The sequence below is a fragment of the Dendrobates tinctorius genome, unplaced genomic scaffold, assembly GCF_039654945.1.
Source record: "Dendrobates tinctorius isolate UK_male_01 unplaced genomic scaffold, ASM3965494v1 ptg000039l, whole genome shotgun sequence".
Lineage (NCBI taxonomy): Eukaryota > Metazoa > Chordata > Amphibia > Anura > Dendrobatidae > Dendrobates > Dendrobates tinctorius.
The window spans coordinates 32427033-32450148 of NW_027361707.1; the positions used below are offsets into that span (position 1 = coordinate 32427033).

Here is a 23116-nt window from a genome sequence, read left to right on the forward strand (position 1 = left end):
ACTCTCATAAGACACATCATTATCAAATACTTCACATTAAAACTTTCAACAATTCTTGTAAACGCTGGACACCGCTCCCAGCCGAGATCTCTTGCAGTGTCCTTTGATTGGAGTCATACTTCAGATGAGGTAGACCTTATCTTCGAAAAGTGTCTATGTAAAACCAAGAGAGGGCACCTAAAGAGGTGCAACTATTTACAATTGCAGTTCTGGACCATTCAGCGTTCATGATCTCTATAGTTCAAGTATAAAGGCTGCCAACAAAACTGGGCAACTCTGGAAAAACCAAAACTAAAACATGATAGAAAAACAAAGCACCACTGTGCAAATAAACCCTCCTGGGTAACGAGATTTACTAATGGTTGTTGCTTCCTCCTTGGGTTTCTGGACTGGAACCGCTACCAGATTCAATGCTCTGGGTGTCTTCATCTTGTTGCTGGTTGCTTGCAAAAGGGCATGGTGGTGGCAACTGATGCGATTGCCGCCTAGGGCCTTGAAGCTGTGTTAAAGGGAACCCATGATGCATATCGATACCCATCAGCTGTTCCTCATGGGTGGGTGGCTCTGTTGCTCTGGTGCGTGGCCTTGCACCGAGGGATGCCGCAGCTTGTTGGCGCTGATAGGCGACTACATGAGGACTCGGCTGCCAAGGGATCCCGAGGTCACTATCCCAAAGCGACCTAGACTCCTCCAATCCCCGAAGATGCCGAATCGTACGCGCCTGTTCCAGCCGTGCCTTTCTCAGTAAGGACCTCTTCCACCTCCCCATTTCCGACAGTCTAGTGCCCCCAGCTGACTCTTCCAACTGCCCCATTTCGAGTTCCCGCAAGCCAGCCTCTGACAATGTGAATTCGGGGGGGCAACCCATTAGGAGGGCCGGGGTATATACCTGGTGCCTCCCGGTGGTGCGGTCTCTGCTCCGGTGCAGGCATGGTAGCAATGGACGCTGCCCGGTGGGACGGCGCTGGAACCAACGGCGGCTCCGGGTCCGCAGGGGTCTCTGACTGGACCTGCGCAGCCACGTCAGGTCCGGGCTGGAGCTCCTCTTCCTCCGCTTCGGCTCCCGATGCCTCATACAATTCCTCCTGTGGCGGCAGCGAAGGGGTTTGCTGAACTACTCTGTTGTGTGGGGTGCGAGTGTTGGAGCGTGGTCCGGAATGGATGGTGGGGCACCACACCTCAGGAGGAGGTGCAGTACCTCTGTGGTGATTGAGCCTCAGGGGCGCCACATAACCATCAACAAGATTCTTATACCTCTCAACTGGCATTTTGAACCATTCCGCTTCTGCAAACTGCTCCAGGTCTCTCATACTTGAAGGCACCTTCTCCCAACAGCAATTTTAAGATCTTTCCACCGGTGTTCAATGGGATTTATATCTGGACTTATTGCTGGCCAGTTTAGAATTATCCAGCGCTTTGCTTTCATCCACTTCTGGCATCTTCCTGAACTATGTTTCGGGGTCATTGTCCTGCTGGAAAACCCATGACTTAGGATGCAAACCCAACTTTCTGACACTGGACATTATATTGCGACCCAAAATCCTTCACGGTGACACTGATGCACCCTGAGCCTGCAGAACAGCTTGAATTTCTTTGGAACTTGATTGGGGCTGCTTAAACACCATCTGGATTATCCTGCGTTGCAACCTGTCATAAACTTTTCTCTGCCGTCCACGTCCAGTGAGATTATCTACAGTGCCATGGGTTGTAAACTTCTTGATTATGCTGTGCACCGTGGACAAAGGAAGATCAAGATCTCTAGAGATGGATTTGTTACCATGAGATTGTTTATATGTTCAATAATTTTGATTCTCAAGTCCTCAGACAGTTCTTTTCTCTTCTCTTTCCTTTCTCCATGCTCAGTGTGGCACACAGACACACAATTCAAATATCGAGTCAATTTCTTCCCTTTTTATGTGGTTTCAGGTGTGATTTTCATATTGCTGACATCTGTTACTTGCCATAGGTGAGTTTGAAGGAGCATCACATGCTTGTTTCCCACAATTTCGGAAAGGTGCCAACAAATTTTATTTAGCCCATTTTGGGGGGAGGGGTTGTGTGAAATTATGTCCAATTTTTTTTTTTTGTGTTTCTCTCTTTTCTATTGTTTGAAAAGGACTGGAATTCAGAAAATCCTTAAAGAGGTTGAGTGAGAGCCAAACTGCTGAGGAGAAAAAGCTATAATTTGCCTAAGCGGTTAGTCAGGTTTCAAGAAGCAAGGTGCCTTATGTGTGAGCTAAACTTTTTTTATTGAAACGAAACTTAAAAGCTGAATAAAGAAATTATCTTTGGATTGCTTATTAGCTTGTATACAGTAATATGCTTTTATTAGGGTTATATGTGGTTTATGTTATTTGTACATGTACGATGTAAGCATGGTGTATTGTGAAATGTTGTGAGATATACACTCTTAGGTACCAACAGGAGGCTCTAAAAGAGGTTTTCCATCTTCTGGATAGTGGACCCAAAATACCTTATAAAATATCAAACAGAGCAGGTACTCACCAACCTTGTAGCAACTCCGGCATTTCAGTGCTGCTCAGGTCTGTTTTTTGGCTAAAGCAGTGACGTCACGACGACATCACAGCTTTAGACAATCACCGAGATCAGTGGCTGTGCCGAGGTAGACTGCACGAGCCGCCAAGCTCAGGAATGAACCCCTTTGTTGTGGCTTATACAGCATTATGTAGTAAAGCCCAGGCTGATGTCCGGATATTATTGCCTGGAACTGGAGAAGAGGTAACTTCAGTCTTAATCCAAAAAGTAAGGAGATTTGATAATATTTATTATAGATGAAAACTTTGTCCAAATCTACTCTGGACGTCTCACAGCGGCTGTGTAAACATCGTAGACCTCCGAACCTCTGGCAGTGACAACTGAAATTGGTCTAAAGTTTTATGTTGTTATTTTCCCCATAAAACGTCGCTCAATAATTGTATTATACAAGACGTCCATTTTTTTGGCCACAATTCATCAGTCTTAGAATTCTACCATTGGATCTAATGCCTAACACCATACATAGTATGTAAGTGAATCAATGGCTCAAAAAAATAAAAAAAGGTTTTTAGTTTTATGTATGTGAATGGAAATGAACTAATGTAGGGGACTGAAAAACAATATCCCTTTAATGCCACCTCTCCTTTAAGGAGTGCTAATGTAAATGTATTGTAAATTGATGTACAGATGTTATTATGCTTCGGTACTGCTACACTACGGTGTATTACCGCCTGTCCCATTGGTACTGCCACATTATGTGTTACCATATTGTATTATATTGTATGCCAAATATTAATGTATAGATTAGGGTAAGCCAGTGCATCCTTTGGGTTCAATAGTGGAGGGAACTGTTAGTATACAGTTCCATAGACTGGGTAAGCATAGTTCTGTTGTGGGCCACTAGATGGGGGTATATTATTGGGTCTTGTTAGGTATAGTTATAGGAAGTCACATAGAGGTAACTGTAGGAGAAGCTGCTATGGGTTAAGCAAGTGTAGAAGATAGGAACAGTTCAGAAGGGCGAGCATGCCCGACAGGTCCACAAGGGCTCTACGCCTAGGACCCTATAGCAGCTACGCAACATTGTTTAAAGAAGAGAAACACCGGCACAGTCAGACAGGTGCTGGATAAGATCGGAGCACCCAGGGAATTACAGTGTATGGCAGCAGCAGGAACAGAAAAGGAAACGTAGTCCAAAAGTCGTGCAGGATGCAGAACATTCACCATGTGGCAGATCTTGAATAGGCCTGAAGCTTGCAAATCTGGGGCGAAACGGATGAATGGGATCCCCTATGTCTTGAGGTCCTACAATAGTGAAGCTACGGTACCGCCAAGGGCACTACTACCCCATAATGTGCGTGAGAACAAGCAAAGTAAGAAAGGGAAAGTACAGGTGGAATGCTGTGTGGACTGTAATGTAACTGATGTGTCCGGGACCTTTGAAGAGAACAGTAAAATCGTTGATTTGGCATCAGAACCGGTATCTGTGTCCGTTATTTTAACCCTGAGCACTGGAGCCAAGTGTGCAGGAGCTGGGTCGCACCGCAGTGGAATCCCTGTCCGTTGACCAGCACCCCAAACAGGTACGTTGGTAGAAGCTGATGGTTTTTTTGCGGGAGGTGGCCAGGACACCAGAGCCTCGGTGTCCTCGGCTACGACTACCATCCTGGCCACCTCTTACACTAGTTATAGAGGTGGCAGGACATGACAGGAAAGTGGTGACCCCTGCAAGAGGAAAACTAATAAGTCCAGGAAACGAGCGAGAAGGGGACCATGGGACAAGGTAGCACTCTGTTGTGGGTACTGAAACAGGGAGTAATGTCTTTTCAAGTGGCCTCTGGGATTTATATTGGCAAGGACTTATGGTATGAAGGTCATAGCGACATACCATGACCCGTATGACCCTACCCCAAGGAAAATGCCGGGAAGATGGCGAAGGAAAAGGCATAACCTGTTATCCCCTGTTCACCAGTTTTGCCATGCATAAAATGGACATTCTTTGTAAGAACTGGTCTGGCTTCAGAATTTAAAGCATCAAAGTGAGTGATACTGAACCAAATGTAACAGAATGGAAGATGGCGGTAACAGACGCAGGAATAATGATGCACATACACACCCACAGCACTCAATTCTCTGTAACTGGTCCCAGCATGGAAAGGGCGGCCCACTCACACAACTACTGCCGAGGACCAGATTACAAGTGTGTCTCTAGGTTCTGTTGTGTTTGCATCCTTGAATAACATACAGACTGTAAGAGACCGGCTGTGAACCAAACCTCCTGCATTGTGTTCTGTGATAATCACCCATGTCAAAACTGCTGAATTGTGTATATATAGCTGTACAAGTAAAAAATACTTTAATTTTGTTAATTGACAAAACTGCCAAGCTTTGTGCAGTAATGTAACCTACAATCTAACGGACCGTTAAAGTGAATCTGTCACCCCTTTTTTGAGATATCATGTAATGATATCATTCAATTGTGTGTCACATAAAGATACTCTTAGTACTTTTGCTTCCCCCTGACCCTGCACCTTTCATGCATAAATACCTTTTTTATATCGGTTCAGATGTATGTAAACTGCCGCTGTCCGGTCCGCTGGGCGGGGCTTATTCACCTGCTCCCCCTCCCTCCCTGTCTTGCTCAACACATTTCTGCTTGCATGGAGCAAGACAGGGAGGGGGGAGCAGGTGAAAAAGCCCCGCCCAGCGGACCGGACAGCGGCAGTTTACATACATCTGAACCGATATAAGAAAGGTATTTATGCATGAAAGGTGCAGGGTCAGGGGGAAGCAAAAGTACTAAGAGAATCCTTATGTGACACACAATTGAATGATATCATTATATGATATCTCAAAAAAGGGGTGACAGATTCCCATTAATGTCATTGTGTAACTGCCAAGTTTACTGCCTCAATAATGAAGTGCAACCATCAAGAACTGTACCATTAAGCTATGCTTTCATTCCAGAGATTGTAACCTTTTTGCTTGTCCGCCTTACTGCTAGAAAATTTCAACTCAACACTTCTGTGTCCCTGTCACCTTTGCTTCATCCTCATGTTTGGAGCCACATCTGGTGTCGAGGGGCCACCCATAAGTTCTGACTTGTTTACAAGTTACTAGGCACTGCCCTAATAATGCCCAAATTGCCAGTTTGCCCCAGGTGGGTATGAAATGAAGCTATTAAAAGATCTAACAGTATCCTGCTAAGAGATATTAAAAAACTGAAACATTATATAATCTCCCTATTGGTTATACTAACATCCAAACGTGCACAAAGAAGGAACGTGGGTTAAGACATAATTCTGATCACTGCCTAAATCAAGTTCCATCCCTAATTCCTCCCAGCTGCTTGTGTGACTTACTGACCACAATAGGATGGGATAGAAATGCTGCAGACCACTTCTGCTAAGTGTTACCTCCGACTTTATGGATTCCATCCACTGAAAGGCGAAAGACCCTATAACTCGCTCACTTCCATAGAAGCATTTTGCTCGGTGTCAGACTTATTGCAGTTGCTTCAAATTAGAAATCTTGGCAAGTGCTGATATAAAGGAGTGGAGCTCAGTGCAGCAAGGAGAAAGGATCATCTACAAGTTGTAGGATAGTTCTTCACCAGAAAACAGATTTGCTGCTGAGGTGACACTTGGTGCTGTAAATTTTCATAGGATTTATTCTGGGCCAACCTATGGGAAAGCTGGGCTGCAAGATCTTTCCTGGGATGGTGGTGGAAGACAATACCCCAAGATAAGGTAAGACGATACACGTATATGGATGCACCGATATAGCAGATCCGAGTGTGACAATTCTACCGCGTTATTAGAAAGTTATGATTGACAATGCTATTGATGTATGAAATCAAACAATTCTGTCCTGCCACGTCTCTACAGTGCAAGTTGTCACACAATTCCCTAATGACCTTCATGTCACCTTGTCAACTGTATATATTATGTACTAAAGGGTATAATTAATCGACCGGCTGCAGACATGGCCAAGGAATCAAGGGTGCAGTGTGCCTCAGGATCCTGATACATGTATTATCAGACTAATGTCTGGTTCCTGAAATATGTTCTGGAAATTCTTATGCACGTGGTTGTATTATGGGGCTTCTTACATAGTTACATAGGTTGAAAAAAGACCTAGGTCAAACATCAAGTCAAACCGAGTCAAGAGTAGAGACATGAGGGTCTCTACTGGATGTGATATAAAGGCATGCACAAGTAAAACGGCATAATCCCACGGGTGTGCAAGATCCCGGGGATGCAGAGATATCCATAGCAAACATTCAAACTTCTATCATTCTTACTAGGATCTCTGAAATATAAGAGCTGGTTCTAATTGGTTGCAGTGATCAACATCTTCACCTTTCCCTTACACCATTATTTTCCTTAAATCTTCCCCACCATAACTATTATGAAAAAGTTTTTTTTTTGTACTCAAATGTATGTATTTTGGGATAAAAATAATTTTTACAATTAGGTCTCTTTTGTTCAAAAATACATGTATTAAAGAAAAAAAAATGTCCTCAGAGGTGGATAGCTCATATAAAATATAATGTGAGATTTTGGTATTAAAAACATCCAGTTGTCACATATGTTGAGAAAGGATCTTTCTTCTCTACTTCTAGAAGCTTGTTGAGCTTTTCTAATTTTGTATGATCGGATTACAGTTTAACCTTTCCAAAAGACCACCTATTCACAGACGTCACTCTCCTTTCCCGACCAGATTTGATATGACAGACTGTCTCTTCCAACATAAATATGTATGCCACTTTCTCTGGAAAGATCTCCCTCCTTTTTCATTTTTCAATGTTGGGTGGTCGTCTCAGCAAGGTTTCACTGTACAAAATGAACAAATCCTTTAAGAAAAAAACACTTTTTGCTTACAGGATTTGTGCATCCTCATCAGAGCAATATTTTGTATGTTGGATGGAATTGTTGAATTTAGTTAAAGGGGTTGTTCACCTCCAAATAAAAAAAAATTCTTTAAAATAATGAAGCAAAGAATGCTTAGATTACTAATCCCTTACCTCTTCTTTCCTAATGCCGGTTTCCCTGTTTGTTACCATTATGTCGAGGGATTGGCTGTAGCGGTCACATACCACTCACGACTGAACAGGAAGTTCAGAGATCCTCAGGGGACCTGGACAGTGTTGAAAGACAACCATCATGTTAATATATTATAGCATTATGGATGTTTTTTTTACAAATAGTTTCTAGGAGGACACAACCCCTGTAAGGTGAAATTTTGGTCAAATACCATAAATATTTCCCATATCAGCATTGTTCTCTTATTTTACTTGCAGACCTCATGATTGTTCCTAGATGGCTCCACTCTATCCTTCATAGCCATTAAACACCTTGTTTCTTGTAAAAATACCTTTTCTTGCAAATGTTGATGGTCTATGTCTTTGGGGTGTACATTTTAATTTGATTTATAGATAATATATATGTATGTAATGTATACTCAACAACAGTACCAATATATTCACCTACCGGCAGAGGACAAACGGGGAAGTCACAGCCTTTCCTTACCACTGCCTGTACCCCCCTTTTGGTTCTTGCTTACTCTTCTGGTGACGGCAGTACATGACCTCTCCAGCCAATCTAGTTGCCCGATTGTTAAAAAAAAATTTACACCTTTTGTGGGAGATTCTAAGGATGCTCTGATTTGTAGGTAGAAGGATTAAAGAATCCATGGGTTCTAACTTCTAAAAAGCTCCAGGTAAGAACGACGTGTTGTGACAGGTAGACCCCAACCTTAACAGGTCATACTCATTATTAGTGCTAAGGTACTGTCACACTTAGCGATGTACCAGCGATCCCGACCAGCGATATGACGCGGTCAGGATCGCTGGCACATCGCTATGTGGTCGCTAGTGAGCTGCCACACAGGCATCGCTGGGGACGGAGGTCGCTACTTACATGTCACACAAGGCGATCCTGCGTCCTCCCGCCCGGCTCCACGCTTGTCGCTCGTCTCTCCACAAGAAGCACCGCAGGAAGCTGATGACGAGAAAAAGTCCTGGACGTTCTCGCGCGATCAGCGATAACCAGCGGGGGAGCGGTCGGAGGTAAGTATCAGACACAGCGATATCGCTAGCAATATCGCTATAATGTCACAAGTTATAGCGATATTGCTAGCGATATCGCTTAGTGTGACAGTACCTTTAGGAGTCAGGTTCCTGCGCCTGCTCTCCAGGAATCCAGACCCTTACATTCTGCGGTCTCTTGCTCTTTATCTACCGCAGAGGAGATTGCCTTGCAGCAAATCTCTCCAGGGGCTAAGTCCCTCTGTCCTCTTACTGAGCATGCTCATGAGACGGTTTCCCATTGGAGATCGGGAGTCATGTGCTCAGGTCCCGCTCCAGATCTCATTGGTCCATCTCGGAGATCTGGAAGCTTCCGGAAGGTTCCGGCTGCTATAAAAAGCGAGCATGGCCGTTCCGCCATGCGCTAGTATAGACTATACTGCTATGTGTGAATGGTGACGGATGTATGATTCTGGTGACTGACTTATTATGAAACCCCTTCCCTCTGATATTACGCATGTGGTTAGGGAATTAGTTCAGTAGTCTGCGCCAGTCAGTGGCAAGCCTTAGGCCACTGTGCACACCGCACCTCTGCGCTAGCGTCCGACATAGCGCCTGCTTTGTAGCTGTGTTGTCCAGTGGCAGTGTCCTGCGCCGCGCTGCAGTTGCAGCCCTTCTTGGCGTTCGCAGTAGCGACGCCACACACACGGTAGGTCTAGACGGACGCAGCCCCTCTGTCTTAGTTCCTGCTCCTGTGACCTTATACCGTGTGTGCATTTACCTGAGGCCAGTGACTCTAACAGGCTCAGCCTTTTTGTATGTTTTTGTTGCGGCGCCACTGTGTGTGAACAGAGCCCGCTCTGTGCACTTTGGGTGAAGTTGAACCCGTGCGCATTATATCGCCATATTGCTCATCTGCCATTACTCAGCAGCGGTTGTAACACCTACTGCACGGTGGACCCCGAGCGGCGAACGCACTTTATTATTATTTTTATGTAGTGCGTTCCTCCGTTCCTAACATTATACTAGTGCCAGGGTCTGGCTAGTGATGGCAGATCAGCAGCAACTCCTTCGGTGCATTCGTCAGCTAGAGGGCCGGTTGGCTACTCTTGAGAGTGTTATCCCAGTGGCGAAGTCTTCGGAGGTTGCTGTACAGGCAATCGCAGAGGCGGTTTCTCGTATATGTCCACGTCCTCCCATGCGCCGACAGTTACCCGCCTCCCGCTGCCCGATAAATTTTCTGGCGATGGCGCCTCCTCTAGGGGTTTCATCAGCCAGTGCTCTATCCAGCTGGAGCTACTGACTGCGCGATTCCCTACGGAGCGGGCCAAGGTGGGGTTTATTGTTTCCCTTCTGTCGGGCAAGGCGTTGGAGTGGGCTACACCACTATGGGAGCGTGGTGACCCAGAGGTTTGGACCGCAGCTCAGTTTTTAACAGCTATTAAGCAGGTCTTCCTGGGACCATGGATCACGCACGACATCTCTCTACAGCTACTGGCTTTGACTCAGGGATCCCTCTCGGTTAGTCAGTATGCCGTTCGTTTTCGGACACTGGCTTCCGAACTGGAGTGGTCTGACAAAGCCCTGATCCCTGTGTTTTGGAGAGGTTTAGCTGAGCATGTTAAGGATTCTCTTTCTACCAGAGAGGTTCCTGCAAGTCTGGAGGAGCAGATTGCCATTGCCACCCGTATTGATCTCCGTTTTTCAGAGCGCGGGCTGGAGCGTGCTCAGTCCAGACGGAAGGTTATTCCGGCTCCCAACCTCTTTGAACCTCTGGAATCACCCGAGCCAGAGTGTTCACTCCCAGAGCCCATGGAGGTGTCTCGCGCCAATCTCGAGGCGCATCCGACACTAAGTTCCACTTGCGGCTGCCACTGTCAGCACTCTGTTCACCAGGATAATGGGGCCCCGCAATGGCCAAACTCTGTGCCGCCGGGCAAGAACTTTGTCCCCCCTCGCCTTTGGCAGAAGGTCCTCCCGTGGGCACACGCGTCCAGGGCGGGTGGTCACTGTGGCTATATGCTGACCACAAAACTCCTGGCAGGGTCGTATTGGTGGCCTCACAGGGCTCGGGACATTAAGAAATATATTCAGGCATGCGCCTCGTGTGCTCAGGTAAGCTTCCTTAAACAGAGAGAGTGGAGACGTTCGCTGACATACCGCGGCGTCCCACTTCAACTTATGCTCCGGGCGGTTTTGCCGCTCCCGTTGTCTCCCACGTGTCCCTTCTTAAACCTGGCGATCTTGCCGCTTCTGATACCTTCCACGTGTCCCAGTTTTCCGTGTCACCTACCGGGACATCAGACTTGCCTTCAGACGAGTCTGATGCCTATGCCTCTGATGGGCACAGGGTGGTGGATTGGAAGGCTCAGAGAGGAGGGGGCCCTAGGAGGGGGGGTAATGTAAGGAGTCAGGTTCCTGCGTCTGCTCTGCAGGAATCCAGACCCTTACATTCTGCGGTCTCTTGCTCTTTATCTACCGCAGAGGAGATTGCCTTGCAGCAAATCTCTCCAGGGGCTAAGTCTCTCTGTCCTCTTACTGAGCATGCTCATAAGATGGTTTCCCATAGGAGATCGGGAGTCATGTGCTCAGGTCCCGCTCCAGATCTCATTGGTCCATCTCGGAGATCTGGAAGCTTCCGGAAGGTCCTGGCTGCTATAAAAAGCGCGCATGGCCGTTCCGTCAGGCGCTAGTATAGACTATACTGCTATGTGTGAATGGTGACGGATGTATTATTCTGGTGACTGACTTATTATGAAACCCCTTCCCTCTGATATTACGCATGTGGTTAGGGAACTAGTTCAGTAGTCTGCGCCAGTCTGTGGCAAGCCTTAGGCCACTGTGCACACCGCACCTCTGCGCTAGTGGATCGCCAGCCAGGGCAGAGGGGTACTCGGTACCGGGCTGGTATTTCACAGGGAAGTGTCACAGTAGCGGTGACCCGGTCCATGGCCCTGGGCGTCCATGTAAGGGAGTGAAGTGATGGAATAAAGTTTATGAATAGATGATTCGTGACGCCACCTGTGGTGTTCGGCAACGAAGATGTTAAGCCGACGCTGCAGATAAATCCGCTGGGACAGATGGTGTGGTGCAGCCAAGATGTTATAACCCTCCACAGGCAGGGATGTTGTCCCAGGGCAGTGTAGATGGGTGTTGGGAAGGTGCAATGTCAGACACAGAGATGTTGCAGTGCCGGGGAGGTTGCAGCAAGAAGGCAAGGACACAATAGGTTGCTGTTTCTTTACCTTTACTTGGCAAATGCAGTCCAGGGTCCTGAGTACAGATGGCACAGGAGCTGGTTAGCCTGGAAGCAAATCAGGAATCACTCTGGCAGATGGATTGTGCAGTCTCCTTATTAGCGCTCTCAATGAAGTACTCCCAGTACTGAGTTACACTGGAGTTCCTCCTTTCTGATGTTATCCACACTCCACTCGCATGGCAGACAGCCGTAGCCTTCTATCTCTCTTGGCTCACCCGTCGCTGTTGTGCCTCCGAGGATTATGTGGGAATAGAGCATTTACAGCTTCCTATTCCTCTGGTTTCTGGTGCGGAACCGTTAGTATCCATACACCCTTGGAGACCAGGCTCCAGTTCATGCGCTATCACTGGGACTGAGCTCTCCACTTTCCTCAGTCTCTCCAGCGCGTCTCCTCCACGTCTGCACACGATGCCCTCCTCACACTAACTGACTAATTTCCCTTTCTGGCCCTCAAAGAGAGCACTCCTCCCCTAATTCTGGTTCAGAGCTCCCTCTGCTGGCCCGGAGTGGGAACTGTGTTGCATGTTATGAATAACTGCCAGAGAGACCCTTCATTGCTTCCAGGCATGACATCACTCTCCCTAGGAGGAAGGCAATGCCACTGTGGTGACCATACTCCTGGGGGCACCACACTCCCCCTAGTGCAATTCAGCACTCCTGGGCTGAAGAAAAACATGTAAACAACACAAACAAATAAACAATTATAGGTGTACAAGATTAAAAAAAAAAAAGGAAAAATTTACAAAAACCAAATGCTGAAAAGAGTCCTATGACGATAAGTCCATGCCCCAATGTCCATGGTCCCATTCCTGGGCAATTGGTGAACTATATACAGGTTCTTACAGAGTCTCTGTAGGCACAAAACTTGAGAAAGGTTACATATTTACATTTTTATTAAACCATTCACTATTATTATAGAACATTAGACACTATCATTATTTACTTTAACTTATTTATATGCGAAATCTGATGGGCGGTATACCTTGGGTACCACGGGTAGACCTACGTAGCTCTTGTGTGGGTAAACTTGGGAGTAGCCGTCTGCGAACTCTTAGACTCACTGTGGGCATGACAGATTCACCACTGGCAGGGCGAGGATTCTCTGGCTCCACTGCTGGTGTGGCATCCGCTGCCTGAATTTCCTGATTTTCAACGTTCTCTTGAGTCTCTGCTACTTCAGCTGCCGTAGGCTGGGGAAAGGTTAGGACAGGAACTACAATGGCGGGACCCATTCTTGTCCAGTTTGCAGGGAATTCACCAAGTACAGTGCTGACCTTTTCTTCCTCTTCTTCAATGGGCTGAAGATTGTTTTGTTCTTCCATCCTTTCTTTAACTGGTCAGGGCACAGTTTCAGATGATCCCTTGATACTGCTGCTGAGGTTTCACCCCCATCCTTACTGATAAGGCACACCTTGGTGTTATCGAAGTTTGATGGTAAGATGGTGTAGGGTTCAGCTTCCCATTGGTCATCCAATTTATGCATCCTTCTTTTCCTCTTGAGGACTTGTTCTCCTGGTGACAAGGGAACTGCAGGTGCATTTTGGTTGTAGTTCTCTTGTTTTTGTCTTTGCTGAGCTAGACTCTTTTCCACACACTCTTGTACCCTTCGATATTGCTGTTGCCTTTCTGTATCCCAGTCAGTTTCTGGGGATGTTACTTCAGGGTTAAGGACTCCCATATCCAAATCAATAGGCAACTTGCCAGGCATCGCTCTCATTAGGTAGGCTGGAGTGCAGTTGGTGGGATTCACAGGAATGTGATTGTAGAGGTCTACAAGATCCGGCAACTTTTCTGGCCACAGATTCCTCTCGTCCAAAGGCAAGGTCTTCAGTAGGTCAATCACTACCTGGTTCATCTTTTCACACATGCTATTGGTTTGTGGATGGTACGGGGTTGTCCTGATCTTCTTGCAACCGTACAAGTTACAGAATTCCTGGAACACTTCTGCCTCGAAAGCTGGACCTTGATCTGTAAGCACTCTCTCAGGGTAATCGTGTGGTCGGCAAAAGTGCTGTTGGAATGCTCTGGCTGCTGTCCTGGCTGTTTGATCCTTGACAGGCACTACTACCAGGAATCTCGAGTAGTGGTCAACGATGGTAAGAGCATAAATGTAGCCGGAACGGCTTGGGACCAGCTTCACATGGTCCAGGGCAACCAACTCAAGTGGTTGCTTGGTTATAATTGGCTGCAAAGGATCTTGCTGGCTGATACGGTCCTTTCTGCGCAAGTTACATTGTCCACACTCCCGACACCAATTTTCAATAGCCTTCCTCATACCAGCCCAGTAGAATCTCTCCCGGAGCAAGGCTTCCAACTTCTTCCATCCGAAGTGTCCAGCTCCATTGTGGTATGCTTCCAGGACCATTAATGCCTCTCTCTTTGGGAATACCACCTGCCAGACCAACTCATGAGTGCGGGCATTGATACTCCTCCTACACAGCTTTCCTTCATAGATGAACAGTCTGCCTCTTTCCTTCCACAACTGCTGGGTTTCTTCAGGAGCATCTGAATCCGGGCGTGAGTCAGCTTGTGACAGCAGCTCCTTTACCAGGCGGACTGCAGGGTCACTATCCTGGGTTTCTGCCCAGTCATGATGAGGCAATGGATTGAGGGTAGCCTCTTTCAGGATAGACCGTCTGTTCCTCACTCCTTGGGCACGTTGGGCCACAATTGGCCGGTGGTAGGCAGCTAGCTCTATTTCTTCGAGTTCCTCAGGGTCTTCTGCATCTGGCAGATTGGGCATTCTGAACAGCGTATCAGCATTGGCATTCTTGTGCCCTGCTCGGTATTTGATGGTAAATTCATAGTTAGACAGCCGAGCCATCCATCGCTGCTCCAATACGCCTAGTTTTGCGGTGTCCAAGGGAGTCAACGGGTTGTTATCCGTGAAGATGGTAAACTTGGCTGAAGCTAGGTAGTGCTTGAATCGTTCAGTCACAGCCCAGGCTATGGCAAGGAACTCCAGCTTGAAGGAACTGTAGTTGTCAGGGTTCCTTTCAGTGGGACGAAGCTTCCTGCTGGCGTTGGAGATCACTCTTTCTTTGCCATTCTGTACCTGTGACAGTACTGCTCCAGGTCCCACGTTGCTGGCATCAGTATACAACACAATGGGTTGGTCATAATCTGAGTAGGCCAGAACTTCATCTCCTGTGAGAGCCATCTTCAGTCGAGTGAAAGACCTCTCCAGCTCCTCATTCCATTCGAATGTAGGACTCTGCTTTCTGGCCTTCTTGGGCTGACCCACCAGAAGATTTTGCATAGGAGTGGCTATCTCAGTGAAGCCTTTGATGAACCTTCGGTAGTAGCCTACCAGCCCGAGGAATTGACGTACTTCATGCAGGTTGCTGGGCCTCTGCCAGTCCCGGATGACTGTGACTTTGTCAGGATCCGGTGCCACACCTTCTGCACTCATTACATGACCGAGGTACTGAACCTTGGCATTTGGAAGGCTTCACCTTCAGGCCAAAGTTGGACAAGGCTTCAAACACCTCAGCCAGGTGCTTCAGATGGTCTTCATAAGTCTTGGAGAAAACAATGACATCATCAAGGTACAACAGGACTGTCTCGAAGTTCTGGTGTCCCAGACAGCATTCCATTAGCCGTTGGACTGTCCCTGGAGCGGTGCAGAGCCCGAATGGCATGTAGTTAAACTCACAGAGACCCATTGGGGTGGTAAACGCTGTTTTCTCCTTGTCTGCCTCTGCCACGGGAACCTGCCAATACCCACTAGTGAGATCCGAGGTGGAAAAATAGTTAGCAGTTTTAAGTGCAGCTAATGACTCCTCAATTCTGGGTAATGGGTAGGCATCTTTATGTGTAATGTTATTAATTTTTCTGTAATCAACACACATTCTCATGGTACCATCCTTCTTTTTCACAAATACTATTGGAGCCGCCCAGGGGCTACAACTGTCTCTGATCACCCCAACTTCCTTCATTTCCCGCAACATACTTTTAGCACACTGGTATTGTGTTGGGGGTATAGGCCGGTACCTTTCTTTTATGGGTGGATGGTCTCCAGTGAGGATATGGTGTTGAACCCCTTTTGCCTTCCCAAAATCTAGAGGGTGTTTACTGAATACCCGCTCATACTCCTGAGTCACTCGGTAAGCCCCATTCTTTTGGTGTGAAGGGGTGGAGTCAGTCCCCACCTGCAGTTGCTGGCACCACTCCTCAAGCTGCTTTACAGAGCCATTGTCCTCCACCTGGTCGGATGAGACCAAGGGCTCTGCTGCCCGTATTGCATTGTTACTGACAGTAAGCAGCTTAGCAACTGTGGCATACCGAGGTATTGTGGCCTTCTCCTCCCCACAATTCAAGAGGCGTACAGGTACTCTCCCTTTGCAAACATCAACTACCCCTCTGGCTGTCAGGACAGTGGGCCGGCTATCAGAGTACACTGGTTCTACCACTGCCTGGTAATCCTTTCCTCTGACGCCTATGGCTGCCAAACACCAAATCAACATTTCACATCTGGGGGTATTGCAATTGGGAAAGAATCACTCACTCTGACGCTGCCAATTTCTCCGCCAGAGCGTTCTACCTGCTGTCTTTGCATCAGGGCCTTGATCTCCTTCTGCAGGACTCGTTGTTCACTGGAACCAGCAGTCTCAGCCACCTGTTGCAACAAGACAATAACCTCGGAAAGACAATTTTCAATCACATTGGTACCTAGAGTCATCATTGGGTTACATTCCCGTCAATCAATATCCACAACTATCAGACCTTGAGATTTTAACTCTACTCGACCCACTTTAACAGTAATTTCTTTACATCCTATCTGCGGTAAAGACTGACCATTACTGGCAACTACTGCCAGTTCATCAGTTGGGCCACGGGTAAGTTCAGAGTCAGCCCAATACCGCTTGTAAAGGATATACGGCATAGTGGTCACCTGAGAGCCAGTGTCCAGCAAAGCGTTCATGGGGATGCCATCAATCACCACTGGGAGGACCGTTCTCCCTCCAACTTACTTGGCTCGCCAGTTCCTTGGGCCTTGTGGTCCTAATCCTGGGGGTTGGCCCTCTGCCCAAGGGGTTACTCGTTTAAAAGGACAGAATCTTGCGAGGTGGCCTGCTTTGTGGCAGTGACGACAGATGGACCATCTGTTCTGGTCATAGCGATCACTGTTCCTCCCTCGGAGTGGTGGGATCCTCTTCCTCTGCATCCACGGGACATCCTCTGGACTGGAGGCCAACTGGATCTTCTCCTTGGAGGACTCCTGCAGGGACTGCACGGTTTTGGCAAGTGCAGCCATACCTTTGGTCAACTCCTGGACCTGAAGACGCAGTTCTGAAGATGGGTCATTGTCCAGAGTCTGTGCATTAGCCTCCACAGGGCTGAGGGGGAAAGATGCTGTTTCCTGGTGGTAGGTGATTGCTGGGCGCCTAGGGGGCGCTGGACGGCTGACAGTTGGTTCATGCAGCACCCGGATAGCCCTGTCCTTGAAGGCTGCAAAATCCAGGTCAGGGTTCTGCAGGGCTATAATGCGCAGCTGTGCTCTGTGGGTACTGGATAGGAGTCCTTCAATAAACTGCTCCTTTAACAGTCTGTCTCCCTCCTGCACACTGTCTGGATCCATCTGCTTTATGGCTCGCAGCGCCTCCTGCAGGTTAAGAGCATAGTCCTGTATACTGTCCTGCGCTCTCCGCTTACATCCAAAGAATCTCATCTTTATTTCAGCTGCAGTGAGGGTGTCAAAGGTGCTTTTGAGCTTAGCCAGAATCTTTTTAACAGTCTCTTTATCAGTGTCCTGCCAGGCTTTTACTTCTCTCTGCGCTGCACCTGTTAGCTGCCCAATAAGAATGTTCACTTTCTGTCTTTCAGACAGGGGATACACTTCGAACAAGCTGCACTGTCTCCCTTTGAATTCACTCAGGGTATGTGACTCACCCGAGTACTGCGGTAGCCAGGCTGCTCCCGGTATATAGGGCATGGACAGCGGCATTATGGGGACCGCTGCGGTGGGCGCTGATTCTTGCGGTGCCCTGGAGGCAGCGCTGGTTGCTGGATTCAGTGGCGCTGTTGGAGCCGCAGCTGCGCTGGACCCTGCATCCCAAGGGGGTGAGCCACCACGACTGCTGGAACCAGATGGCCGGCTCAAGGAAGACACGAGTGTCTGACGACAAGAACGTGCAGGAAACACAACACGTGATTTCAAGGTATCTTCATTAAGGCAAACTCAGGGTAACATCAGGTGCAGGACATGATAACAGGAAACACAGCAAGGTGCGTGCGTGGGCACGCCAAGGTCCATGGCATGGTACGTGCCAGGTGGCACGCCTGGGTACAGGCAAGGGCTCAATGTCATCAGACTCCAGACAGCTGGCAACGATCGACAGGATCAGGGCATCAGGCTGCGGACATCAGCTCCGGACATCAGGCCGCAGTCGTCAGGCTTACTATCTCTGGCAGCGATCGGCAGGTTCCAGGCATCCGGCAGGCAAACCAAGGATCAGGCAAGGAGGCACGACAGAGCTCCAGACATGGTGCGTGTTAGGGAACATGCCAAGGTCCAAGGCAAAGTTCAAGGCAGGGTGCGTGCTAGGGGCACACCAGGGTCCAAGGCAAGGTGCAAGGCAGGGTGCATACTAGGGACATGCCAGGGTCCAAGGCAAGGTGCAAGGCAGGGTTCAACACACGAGGCATGGTGCGTGTTTATTAGACACGCCAGGGTTCTAGGTCCAAGGTCCTGAGCGCGCTAGAGAAGCTGCGAGGATTCTAGATTCAAGGTCCCCTGCTAGAGGCACGCCAGGGGCACGGTACAAAGAATGGTCCTGGCCGTGTTAGGAGGCACGCCAGGGTACGTGGTTAACAGCAGGTCCCACACGTGCTAGGGAACATGTCGGGCTTTGAGGTTCAGGACATGGTCCTGCACATGCAGAGAGGCACGCCGAGGTACAGGCTAAGGTCCTGCGCGTGCAGAGGGGCACGCCAGGGTTCCGGCTAGGGCAAGGGCCTGCGCGTGCTAGGAGGCACGCCAGGGTTCAGGCTAAGGTGAGGGCCTGAACGTGCTAGGAGGCACGCCAGGGTTAAATGGCAAGACCTGCGCGTGCTTTTAGAGAAGCACGGGGAGGTATGCCAACAGGCTAGGGCCTGCGCATGCTATTAGAGAAGCACGCAATGCACAGTGCGGGGCAGCGTGTGTGCAAGGAAGCACAGAGCACGGCTGGGGCACTGGCTAGCTGGTCGGGCTGAGGCTCAGACTGGCGGGCAAGACTGAGGCGAGCACGGCTGAAGCACAACAGGCGGACACAGCTTAGTCACTGGCCGACGAGTACGGCTGAGGCACAAACAGGCAGGCGAGGGAAGGCCAGGCGCGTGCAAAGGGCACTCGAAGAAACAAGGCAAGGCAAGAAGCAAGGCAAGGCTAGGCAAAGTACATAACAAGGAGCAGAACGTAGGCAGAAGAACAGAGCCGGGTCAGAGAGAGTATAGGGCTAGCAGCAGAGCGTAGGCCGAAGCCCAGAGCCGGGTCACAGGAGAACCTTGAGACTAGCCAGGAAATGTGCTAGAGAGCACCATAGAAGAGACTAGCAGCGGAGCGTAGGCCGAAGCCCAGAGCCGGGTCAAGGCAGAACCTTGAGATTAGACATGGAATGTGCTAGCGAGCACCAGAAGACAGAGTAAGGAAAACCAGGTAAAGACAGGGAACATGGAAGTACTACAAGGCTCAGAATAGCAAAGACCAGACATGGCAAAACAAGCAAAGGCAAAGAACATAGGAAGTACTACAAGTCCAAGAATAGCAGAGACAAGACATGGCGAAACAGGCAAAGGCAGAGAACAGAGGAAGTACTACAAGGCTTAGAATAGCAAAGGCATGACATGGTGAAACAGGCAAAGGCAGAGACTTAGGAAATACTACAAGGCACAGAATATCAAAGACAAGACATAGCATGAAAGACAACACAAGACATGGCACGAAAGACAACACAAGACATGGCACGAGACAAGAGGCAGAATACAAGCACAGAGCGTATGCAGAGACGCACAATAGGGCAGAGTGCAGGGGCACAGAATACAGAGAGCGACCGAGCAGACCAAGCAGCAATGCAGGGAAGTAACACGATACTCAGGCCCCGACCATAGGAAGGGGCGGTCTGATATAGAGCATTAAAACCTGCACTTCCGGGTCAGAACCAGGAGAGGACTTCCGGTTCAGATCCTCCAGGATCATAGAGAGACTAGCTAGATCAGATTCTGCTGGACCATAGAGAGGGTCACATGATCAGGGCCTTCAGGACCATATAGAGGATTGCTGGATCAGATACTGCTGGACATAGTGAGGGTCACATGATCAGGCACTCCAGGACCATAGGGAGGATTGCTGGATCAGATTCTGCTGGACCATAGTGATGATCACAGCAGGCAGAGCAGAGACGGGCGTGCACACAGCAACGGCACGCAGCCATGAGGTGAGGTGCGCATGCACACTGCTCCAGGAGTGATGCAGCACAACAGTCATGAGGTGCACATGCATACTGCTCCAGGGATCATGCAGCATAATAGTCATGAGGTGCGTGTGCACACTGCTCCAGGGGTCATGCAGCGTAACAGACATGACAGATATAACAGTGAGGTGCGCGTGCACACTGCTCCAGGGGTCATGCAGCGTAACAGACATGACAGATATAACAGTGAGGTGCGCGTGCACACTGCTCCAGGGGTCATGCGGCATATCAGACATGGCGGGCATGACATGTACTAGCTCAAAAGGTGCTTCTACTCAATACTGAGCAAAGGGTCTGAATACTTATGGACATGTGATATTTCAGTTTTTTCTTTTTTAATAAATTTGCATTTTCAGTCAAGATGAGGTGCAGAGTGCACATTAATGAGAAAAAAATGAACTTTTTTGAATTTACCAAATGGCTGCAATGAAACAAAGACTGAAAAATGTAAAGGGGTCTGAATACTTTCCGTACCCACTGTATTTTGTGCTGCGCAAAAGATCATTGTTCTCAGCAGCACATTGTTCAAATCATTCTGTGCACATCTAAAAAGCGGTGGGTAAATAGGTTATTAAACCAATCGATAACAGTAATTTAGTGCCGCTGGTCGATCATGTAAATGAGCTTAATCCTTGACTCTTGAAACCATTATCTACCACATGATCAATTTCTCTATTGTTATCCTGATAGTCAGTCACCATAAAACTTCATAAGAGATTGGGCCCCTCAGCCATGGGGCCCTTATAACTACGTTTGTTTTCTACCCCTGGAAAAATAATTAGTAGATAGATAGATAGTAGATGATAGATAGATAGATAGATAGATAGATAGATAGTAGATGATAGATAGATAGATATGAGATAAAAGATAGATAGATAGTAGAAGATAGACAGACAGACAGATATATAGATAGATAGAGAGATAGATAGAGAGATAGATAGATAGATAGGTGATAGATGACAGATAATAGATATACAGTAAAAATTAAGAGACCACTTCCAAGTGTTCAGTTTGTCTGATTTTTCTCTTTATAGGTATATTTTTGAGTAAAATGTAAATTGTTCTTTTAGTCTATAAACTTCTGACAACATGTCTCCGAATTTCCAAGCAATAAATTTTGTATTTTTTTTTCTGACAAAGAAAAATGGTCAAAATTAAAAAACAACCTAGTGCTTTCACACTTCATATAATGCAAAGAAAACAAGTTCAGAATCATTTAGAAACAACAACACTAATGTTTTACTCAGGAAGAGTTCAGAAATCAATATTTTGTGGAATAACCATGATTTTTAATCACAGCTTTCATGCGTCTTGGCTGCTTTCCACAAGTCTTTCACACTGCTTCTGGCACAATAATGTAAGCAGTTCTTCTTTGTTTGATGGCTTGTGACTATCCATCATCCTCTTGATTACATTCCAGAGGTTTTCATTGGGGTTCAGGTCTGGAGATTGGGCTGCCCATGACAGGGAATTGATGTGGTGGTCTCTTAAGGGGGTTTTACACATAGCGATATCGCTTGCAATATCGCTAAAGTGTCACCGATTTTGTGACGCAGCAGCGATATTGCTAGCGATATCGCTACATGTGATACTTACCTCCGATCGGCTCCCGGGCTGGCCATCGCTGATCGCGCAGGTCGTCCAAGACCATTTCTCGTCGGCTGCTTCCTGCTGGGTTTCCTGCTGGCGTCAACGAGCGACGCATGGACGCGGGCGGGAGGACGTCATCATCGCCACATCTGAAAGGTAAGTAATGACCGCTGCTGCATCGCTGTGAGATCTGCCTGTGTGGCAGCTCACTAGCGACCATTTAGCGATGCACCAGTGATCCTGACCGGGTCGTATCGTGGTCGGGATTGCTGCTGCATCGCTAAATTTAAAGGGGGGCTTTAATTTTTGCCAGAGCTGTATAATAGATAGATAGAGAGATATGATCATAATCTAATGTAACCCTGCGTTTAGTCTTTACTGTGAACTATTGATTTTCCTATGAGGGTTATTTGCAGTGGATTTCGGAGAGGATTACTCATTGTTATCATGTTTTCAATTCTTAATGCTTCCAACAAGCTAATGAGAATTTATGTATTATGTGGCAGTTCAAGGTTTTCATGTAACATGAGGATTAAACACATTCACCCAAAAAGAAATTGCGCAATGTTTTCTAAGGAAATTCTGATAAGAAACAGTTGGCCGTTGTTCTTACACATAATGGAATCTTCATAGTATCTAATTATTTTAAATCACTGAGCTAGAGCCCACCATCTGCCCGAATGTGGTACTTCTATGCTTTCAGTGTGGGACTACTGGAGAATGCCAAATACAGCACTATGGTAGTCCCACGAATGAATGGAGCGGCTGGTGAGCATGCGCACTTCTACTCCATTCTGAAGGGGATCTAAATGCCTTGATCTGGCAAATGGTAAGGAGCAGTCTTTCAACCTAGACCACCACTAATTTAAAATTTTTCACCTATACCAGTGTTTTCCAAACTCCAGTCCTCATGGCCCCCAACAGGTCATGTTGTCAGGATTTCCAGTGTTGCACAGGTGAGAGATTTCCTGATGCCTTGATGATACTTCCATCACTTGTGCAATACTAAGGAAATCCCGATAACGTGATCTTCTGGGGGCCGTGAGGACTGGAGTTTGGTAAATACAGGCCTATACCGTGAATAGGTAATAACTTTTTCCTACCAGAACACCCCATTAAAAATTACATTATTTGAGACGTTTGCATTCCGGTTCCACATCAAAGGGTCTCAGGAAGCCATGTATAGGTAGATCACTGGCTCAATGGTTAGTTGTGGTTGCTTTGCCAAACTTGGTTCTAATCCAATCAAGAACTGATGTCAATGACGACAATCTGGAATATGTTGGCACT

The 23116-nt window shown here is 47.5% G+C and overlaps 1 protein-coding gene across 2 annotated transcripts in view; it reads left to right on the plus strand.

Annotated features, from left to right (window-relative positions):
• Window positions 1-5881: 5881 nt before the first annotated feature.
• C1QTNF7 (C1q and TNF related 7) overlaps window positions 5882-23116 on the plus strand; it is a 186683-nt gene continuing 169448 nt past the window's right edge. Inside the window, exon 1 of one of the 2 annotated variants that reach the window (XM_073574597.1) lies at window positions 5882-6245. The gene's annotated coding sequence lies outside the window, so the exon portion shown is untranslated. Of the gene's footprint in view, window positions 6246-20007; window positions 20201-23116 lie in introns of those variants that run through there. The other variant, XM_073574598.1, reaches the window with a different exon arrangement.